Raw genomic sequence first — 9,520 nt, 5'->3', positions numbered from 1 at the left:
CCCTGAATAATATTCATTTATTAATTCTAGATAATTTTAAAAATTAACTCAATCAAGTCCTTACTTGATTTTTCTAGATCTAGAAATATAATCTTTATATTAATTATATTATAGTCTTTAATTTCTAAAATATATTTTAATCAAGCAATACTTAATTAAATCATCTCAGTTTAATTTATCGACAATAAATATTTTAGGAACAATGTTTTGATGCAATAGGAATCTTATATTATAATAATTTTATAATTTCTTTTGTAAAGAATTTTTATCCCACGTATTTTATCTTTACTTTAAATTCATAAATCAAATATTAGATTCATTAATATAATATTATATGAATATTAAAGATAAATTAAGCATTTATTAATAATAAATATGTATTTATATGGATATAATAATGTCACATATAACCAATTAATTGGCTACTTAGCTTATTAAACTAATAGGGGACAAGTGGTATGCCGTGGACTGGACTATTTTTTTTTTTAATATAAAAAAGGATGCTTAGGCACTAGTAACATATTTTAAACAAGCAAGAGAAATTCGAGACTCGAGACATAAACTCGACTATGTTCAATAAGGTTCAATAAACTATGTTATTTTAATAACATGATTAAAAAAAAGACAATGATAATAAATCAACTAAACTAAGCAAAACATTGATAATGATGTCAAAGAATCATCTCAACCTAATAGCTTAAGTTGTTAGCTGAGGTCCTAAGATATGATTTATATTATTCTCTAACAAATGATTAACTGCACAAAATAAATACTTGCTAATATTATGAAAATATATCTTGTCAATATTTTGAAAGGTCTATGTAATCTTACCTGATAATAAAGCGAAAGTTAAATGAAATTTAATAAAATAATATCTAAAACATATTTTAAAGTCATTTAAGAATAAAAAAGGAGACCAATCAACAAAATATTGATGGGTGAAACGAGAAAAAGTATTTAATTAAAAAAAATAACTCAAGTCAATCCAATTTAAATCACTAAACATATAGCCTGGGTTATGAGAACGGGATAATGCCTATAGAAAGCAAAATAAAAAAATAAAAAAAGCTCAATTTCTAGTCAACCTAATGTTAAATGATAAAATTGAAAATAAGGTTAATTTAAAAAAAAGGAAAAAAACAAACACAAGTCAACCCAAGTAAGCATGTCAAACTCGTTATCCAAGTCATGAGACTAAGATAACCATGTAGAAAGAAATTTTTTTAAAAAAATTATAAAACTCAATTTACGACTAATGTTGAAAGGCAAAACTGAAAATAAAATTTAATTAAAAAACCTATGAAAAAAGAACACCCTAGTTAACTTAGGTAACCCACCAAATTCACGATCTAAATTATGTAACCAGGATAACCCCATTAAAATAGAAAGAAAAAAAACTCAATTCACGACCTAAGTCATGTGACTGGGATAGCCCCACAAAAAAACAAAAAAAATTATAAATTTCAATCTCCAATTAACTCAATTTTAAATGATAAAATTAAAAAAAATCAATTTTAAAAAAGGACCTAAAAAAGAAGTGAGTGAATTGAAAAAAAAAAAATGAAGCTCAATTCCTAGCAAACCTAATGTTGAAGGACAAAATTATATTTAAAAAAATAATTTTTAAAAAGGATAAAACAAACAACCCTAGTAAGCTTGTCAAACTTACACCCTAAGTCATGAGAATGATATAACTTAGGAAAAAGAAAATTTAAAAAATTTATGAAACTCAATTCCCAAACCAACCCAATGTTGAAAAGTAAAACTAAAAAAAATTCAATTTTTAAAATAAAAAAATAAAAAAATCCAATTTAACTCGGGTTAACCCATTAAACTCTCGACCTAGCTCATAAAATTAGGATAATTCCATAGAAAAGAAAGCAAAAAAAAATTACGAAGCCCAATACCAACCAAAACAATGTTAAAAGATGAATTTTTTTTAATAAAACATATCAATTTTAAAAAAAATCAAATTCAACTCAGATCAATTTTTCAAACTCATGATCTCAATCATGAGGCCACAATTACAATATAGAAGGAAAACCGGAAGAAAAATTATGATTTCGAGTTTCCAATCAACTCAAAGATAAGAGATAAAATTAAAAAATAATCATTTAATATAAAGAATCCAAAACGAAATAAAAAAGATAAAATAAAAACCAAAACTAACATAAAAATAAAATTACACGACCCTTACCATTTTGAGTAGAATGGGTATAGACTCCTGAATCAATAAAATTTATTTCATAGAATTTTTCCTAAGAACGCATCATCCAAGTGATGGCGCAAGATCCAAAGTGATATGAATTAACCACCTACTAATAATGCAAGGTATTTTCTCTCTACCTCCACAGTTAATTACCCATTTATTTATTTATTTATTTATTTAATACATTGACAATTCCTCTCGGCTACTTGCATCTTTGAAATTAATTAATGGACATATTGGGAAGCAAAATGAACATTGAAAATCATGCTGAAAAAGGGCTTGCATTGATAATGCATCACCTCCTCCAGCGCAGCTAGCAGCAAATTACATCTAGTCATCAAAAAATTGATGTGCTAAGCTTATGTAAGCTCAATAATTAGTCTAAAGACCTAAAACTGATAGAAAAGGACGTAATTAAATTATCTCTAGATCCATTTTTCAAGTCATTGGAAGTTGGAAAGACATTATCTGATTTCTGGATAGTAATGCCATCACCTCCCTTTCTTTGAAATCATCCCTTCTTTCATGGCCATGTCCCACTTCGAGAATTGACCTAAAACACCATGGCAACTGTGTCTCTCTTCGAAGTTGAACATGAAAGAGGGCTCTAGAGAATAGGATCCGCCATTGATGGCCCTGCTCGCCAACACAAGCTAGCTTTAGTGCCTGTGAATATAGATTTATGATGAACAAGTTCATACAAGTTTTTATCTCAACAGTAGAACGTCGAGGATCTTCAAAGAAATTACTAACTTTCAAGAGTTTAGTTTTTTTATTATTATTAACTTGGGTATGAGGACCAGCTTGCATACACCTCGATTAATCTCATAGCTTTTAAAGTTAACGACCATGTAAGTTTTCAATAACTCTACGTGTCATGAAGTTAACGACTATATAAATCTCCAGTAATCCTAAAATTTGTGAGATTCGAACTGTTAATTTCTTGAAAATAAATTTAAAATTTAAGTTGAATTATACTTCTCAGAGTCTAGTGCTTGTATGTGTACACGTGTGTGCTCTTGTGGTTTGTTGGATATGTACGAGGGAAAAAATATTGGATGAATTTGAAAATAAAATAATAGGTAATGCATGGTTTTGGGGGTGCAGAACATGTAAATACACCTTAAATTGAAGGGTCGAGTTAAGAAATTTTCTTATTTTTTATGATTAATATTGTTTTTCTAAAATTTCGGTGCACCGCGCCCTCTCATCTTTCAAATTTGTTCGCCTCTCCTCATCATGATTGCTTAATACAATGTTCTCTATAGATTTTTGGGTCACAAAATTTCTATGGTGGTATCAAAGTGGGTACACATGCACTAGGACCTTGATAATTTTAACAATATACCCGTTTATTTCCTCTTTTTTTCTCGTATTTTTTTTTCATTTTGCAGAGAAGACTTAGCTAGTAATAAAATTAAACTAAAAAAATGAAATATCTAGTAAACATATTTTAGATACTTAATAAATACTAGTTTTTGCCCTTGCTTTATTTAAAATATTGAACAAAAAAACAAATATTACCATTCATCTCTATGCAAAATTTAAGTCCTAAACTATCCTTAAAAGGAATCACTATTTTTTAGAAATTATTTGTTATTGTGATAATTTTTATTTTTTATCCAATCATAGAAAAAATACAAATTATTTGGTTAGTTAAATAATTTATATTTTTTATAGTGAGTTTCACAAATAATTGAGTGTCAAATCTTGATTTTATAAAACCTAAAATAACATGTTTTTCATTTATTTTTAATCAAATAAGTAAAAACAAATATCTCACAATATTTTTAATTAAACATATATTTTTATAGATTCCTGCTTTTCATTTATTTTACATGTAAAAATAGATCTTATAAAATTTTTAATTAAACATATATTTTTAAAACCTATTTTTTAAAAAAAAGCCATAATTAAAAATATTTTTTTAAAACATTTTTTATTTCAAACTGAAATCATAAAAATTACCACAATGTAAGAAACACAATTCACCTTTAAAGTTAATCATATTAATCAACATATTTATATTATATGAAGTACAATCAATGATGAATATTTGTTATGATTATAGGGCCACCCAACTCCATTCGAGTAATAAACAAGGACAAGAAGTTTCAACCATCTAAGTGGTGGTCTAGTGGTAAGAGCTTGGGACTAAGGGGTTTGCTCCCTCTTAGGTCTCAGGTTCAAACCCTATAACTGCTCATATGATGACCACTGGAGGCTTACATGGTCGTTAACTTCAGGGCCAGTGGGATTAGTCGAGGTGCGCGCAAGCTGACCCGGACACCCACGATAATCAAAAAAAAAAAAAGGACAAGAAGTTTCCTCTCAGAATATATTATCCAGGGGGTTGGAAGAAATTTGTTTTATTTGCTAAGTTGGGACTATGAAATATAATCAATGATAAATACACATCAATGTTTATGTGGGTCTGAGATTACGATGTAGGGTATTTTTTTAAAATAATTTATTATTTAAAATATATCAAAGTAAATTTTTTCCTCGTATTATTTTTATTTTTTGATATTAGTAAATCAAAATTATAAAAATAATACTAAAAAACATCAATATTTTAATATTTTTTTAAGTTAAAAATATTTTTTAAAAAAAACGCAGACACCCATTATAGAGATGCCACGTGGTAATTCATCAATGATTCAAAGTGACTTGTTTGGTGGGCTAGAACAACTCTCCCCATTGTGCTTTGAATTTTTGTTAAATGAAAGTACACGATCGATCCCTTGAAAATGAAATCCCATTTTGGATTTACTCCAAAATTTCTAAGAGTGTCATCACTGCATTTATCTAAATTTATGAATTCTTCAATGCTGCTGATTTGAATATATGGATCTGACACCTAACTATTTGTAATTAATTAATACATTGCTTTGCTTGTAATTATAATCTCCTTCTTTATCATCATGATTCAAATTTCAAAACAAGATGCACATCAAGCAAAATTCTCATGAATTTTCTAATTTTGATAAGGATATATAGTCACGTCTTCCATGAAAATGAAAATAAATAACAATAATGTTTTTTAAAAATATTTTTTAATTAAAATAATATTTTTTAGATTTTTTTATTTTTATTTTTGACATTAATACATTAAAATTATCCAAAAATATTTAGAAAAACATGTATTTTCGGGTGAAATACAATCTAAAAAACACTTTAAAAAACATATTGTAACGCAAAAACAAATACCTGTTTAATTTTATTTATGATATATATCTTTTTATACAAATATTCATAAATTATCCATGCAATAAAAATATGTATTTTTAGGTGAAATGTAATCTAAAAAACACTTTAAAAAACAAATTATTTTAAAATGAAGGCTATTTTCACTTAGCATCCACTAATTAGTTTCCTAATCACTCAAGCAATTAATGAGCGTGGGAGCCATGAGTGTGAAAAATGAAGGCTATTTTTCAAAGTTAAAATAGGCTGTTCCTCTCCATCAACCCTAAATCATTGGCTGCAAAATTGCACGACATAATAATCAGAAGGTTAAATTAAACTTAACCCTAAAAAAAATAAATTAATGATGACATTATATATTATTATTTTTCATATTCATAAATTATCCATCAAATTTTTTATATTCATGCTTTTCAATTTTTATTTTTTTTTTAACAAGAAGTTCCTCTCCATCAACCCAAAATCAATGGCTGCAAATTGCATGGCATAATAATCAAGAGATTTAGGTAGCGTTTGGAGACGTATGCTAACCCGTGTTTTTAAAAATATTAATTTTTTTATTAAAAATTAATTTTTTTTTGTATGTTTTGGATCGTTTGATGCATTGATTTTAAAAATAATTTTTAAAAATAAAAAAATATCATTTTAATGCATTTCAGCGTGAAAAACACTATGAAAAGTAACTATAACCACACTTCCAATCAGGCCCCAAATTAAATTAAACCCTTTAAAAACTAAAAGATGATATTATTTATCTTACAACCTCTGATCATTGATGATGCTATACTAATTTGTCTTTACATGTAATGATATGTTCATAGGACTATGATTTTAATCACTTAATTGATGATTGAAAAAGGGGTCATGAGGTTGCCATAGCCATGAATACAACTAGATAAAATGAACTGGAAAGTGATCTTTCATTGTATTAGGGCACCGCACTTCTAGAAACCAAGACCAACAGCATATATTTATTTATATTACCGCATATCTACTTTTATGATAAAGATTGATGGCCTAATTTTACCTTTTCGGCATGACCATCAATATCTATCTAGGTTAATAATTGATTTTTCTGTTTTGAGAGGGAAAAAAAACAAGGGGTCAATAGTCAAGTCACTCCTTCATGCATGATTGATATCATTATAAGATTTTATAGTTTTATCAACAAAAATATTCTGCCGGTTTGTAATTCAGAGTTTATCGGTAATTTTTTTACTGATAACATCCCAGATAAAAACTATCTGGTGGCTTTTCTTTTATCAGTAATACCTAATTTTATCGCTACATCGTTCGGTAAAAAAATATTGCCATGGTTTTTATGTTTGTGATATGGGGAAAAAAAAGAAATTTTAAAAAATATTTATGGAAAAAAAAGTCTAATTGAAAAGGTGTTTCGTTGGTTGAATAGATTAAAGTTTATTTAAAAGATGCTGAGAAAATTACTCAAAATATATGCATTGAAAAGATTGTTTATATTAGTGTTTCCGGATATTTCTTATAACTTCACACAAAGCAGTAGTAATTAATTTACTTTCTCTCTTCTATAAACAAAAATATATATATATATATATATATATATATAAAAGAAGTAATAACTTTGGGTTTGATCCCTACGAAGTTGGGCTTAGATGGATCATGGGTTTTAAGAATAGTTACTCAATTATAAGAAGCCATTCATCAATTAAGTTGGCTATATACAAACAAGGCCCAACCCACCATAACAACCCATACCTTTTCAAGTGATTTTAATACAATCACAACATAAAGGCATGGTCAAACAAGGTACTTGTTTTAAAACCCGGTTAGACCCGGCTGGTTTACCTTGGACCCGGCTAATTCAGGATTGAAATTGAGTCGTGTTTGTGAAAAAATAAGAAAAGCTCAAAACTCGGCGGGTTGACCCGGTTGACCGAGCAAGACTTAGAGGCCGTTTGTTTGCATGGTTGCTTCTGCGTTTAAAGCAACCACAACAAACATTATGTTTAGTTACGTCAAAAACACAATTTAATTTTGGTGGGGCCCATGATAATTCACTTTTTGCACGTGAATTTGGTGAAGCAGCTCCTGGCTGCTTTTCAAATTTCAGCGTCTACATGCACAATGCAATTCACTTGCACTATGCACGCAAACAGTGCAATTCACTTGCACTGTTCGTGTGAACAGTTTTTTTTTTTTGGCGTGTTTAATTTTTGTATATTAAAAAAAAACTAATTTAGAGTGAATTAAATTTACTCGTATTGTCATGTAAACAATATTTTTTTTTGAAAAATTAGTGTAGAGTAAATTAAATTCACTCGCACTGTAATATCAAATCAATTTTATTCATGATAATATTTTAACTAATTTTATTACACGATCAAAAAATTATAAAAACTATAGTTCTTGTCGCATGAATTTTGTACGTAATGGAATTGTAGATGGTTTAATAGAATAATAAAAAAAATTATATAAAGTATTATTTATTTCATGAAGTAATAGCAATAGTTAAATCTACAACATTTAAATTAAAAACCATCAATATTAATATATATATTTTTAAAATTATTTTATAACCTCAATTTCAAAAGCATTCTTAACCAAACACATTAAACTACTTTTTCTTCAACCTCAATTTTAACCAAACACCTATTTTTTCGAACCAGCCTCAACTAAAAGTACTTTTTATAAAACAACTTTTTTCAAACCACAACCACAACAGCTACCACAATACCAAACACACTCTTAGTCAAAAACCAGGTTGCAACTCATTAATTTTTTTTTTACTATAACAATGTCGTTTTGATTTATAAAAAAATCAGAATTGACCCGGTGACCTGATCAAAACCTAGCATTCGGGCCTTAGGTCGGGTCAATTACTATGCCTAGTTTAAAAGCATTGCTTATAGCCTTTTTTGTGTTTTAAAAGAATTATTTTTTAAAAAATTGATTTTTCTTATTTTTTTACTTCATATGAAATTTTTTTTATTGTTTTCAGATCTTTTTGATATGCTAGTGTAAAAAATAAATATAAAAAAATAATAAAAAAATATTATTTCGATACATTTCCAAGTGAAAAAACACTTTGAAAAGTAATTGCTATCACAATACTAAACGGGCTCTTAGAACCTGTTTGTATTTGCGTTTCAAAAGTACTTTTAAAAAATAAATTTTATTTATTTTTTCTTCAAATTATTTTTAGGCGCATGGGAGGCACCCACGCCATTTACATGGCATATGCAGCTCCTCCTAGCATCCAAAAATATTTTTTTATCGTGTCATTGAAAGCATTGCCACGTCCTCTTTCTGTTGGGGCAGCACATGTCATAGTTGGTGATCAAGTTTGTCATCGACGGGTCTTTCTCTCTTTATTTATTTATTTTTCTCTCTTTACCTCCAAGAAATCCAACTTGGTCCTCTTTGTTGTTAGCATTTTAACTTTAGTTCTTATTCTTTTCATTTTTATTTTATGTTCATTACCCTTTTGTAAAAGTTTTTTTTGTTATCAATTTTGTCCATCAATTCCAATTTGACATATATTGTTTTTTTCAAGTTGATTCTTATTTTTTTAAAAAAAAATTCCTTGGTTTTTTTTGTAAAAGTTTTATTGGTTTTCAATTTCATCATTCAATCCAAATTTATAGAATTATGTTTTCCAACTTGGTCCTCGTTGTTTTAATTTCTAATTTTTTTTCTTGGCTTTTATGTAAAAGTTTAATTTATTTTTAATTTCATCATTCAAATCAAATTTATGGTATATAATTTTATCAATTTAGTTCTCATTTTTTTTTCCTTTTGTTAAAATGGTTTTTCTTTTCAATTTTACCCTTCAATAAAAAAATTATTTTTATTTTTATATCAATTTTAATTCTTATTCTTTTGATATTTTTTTGCTAAATTAATTTTCTTTTCAATTTTACCCTTCAATCCAATATACATTTCACTTTGTATTTTATATTTTATTTTATACTCCTTTGGTATAATTGAAATTATTTTTTGGAAATTGAACTTCCAAATCTTCTCCTTTGGTTGAGACCAATAATTAAGGGGGTGGTATAATTGAAATTATTTTTTGGAAATTGAACTTCCAAATCTTCTCCTTTGGTTGAGACCAATAATTAAGGG

This window comes from Populus nigra, chromosome 11 (assembly GCF_951802175.1).
Source record: "Populus nigra chromosome 11, ddPopNigr1.1, whole genome shotgun sequence".
Taxonomy (NCBI): Eukaryota; Viridiplantae; Streptophyta; class Magnoliopsida; order Malpighiales; family Salicaceae; genus Populus; species Populus nigra.
This window is presented reverse-complemented; position numbering follows the sequence as displayed.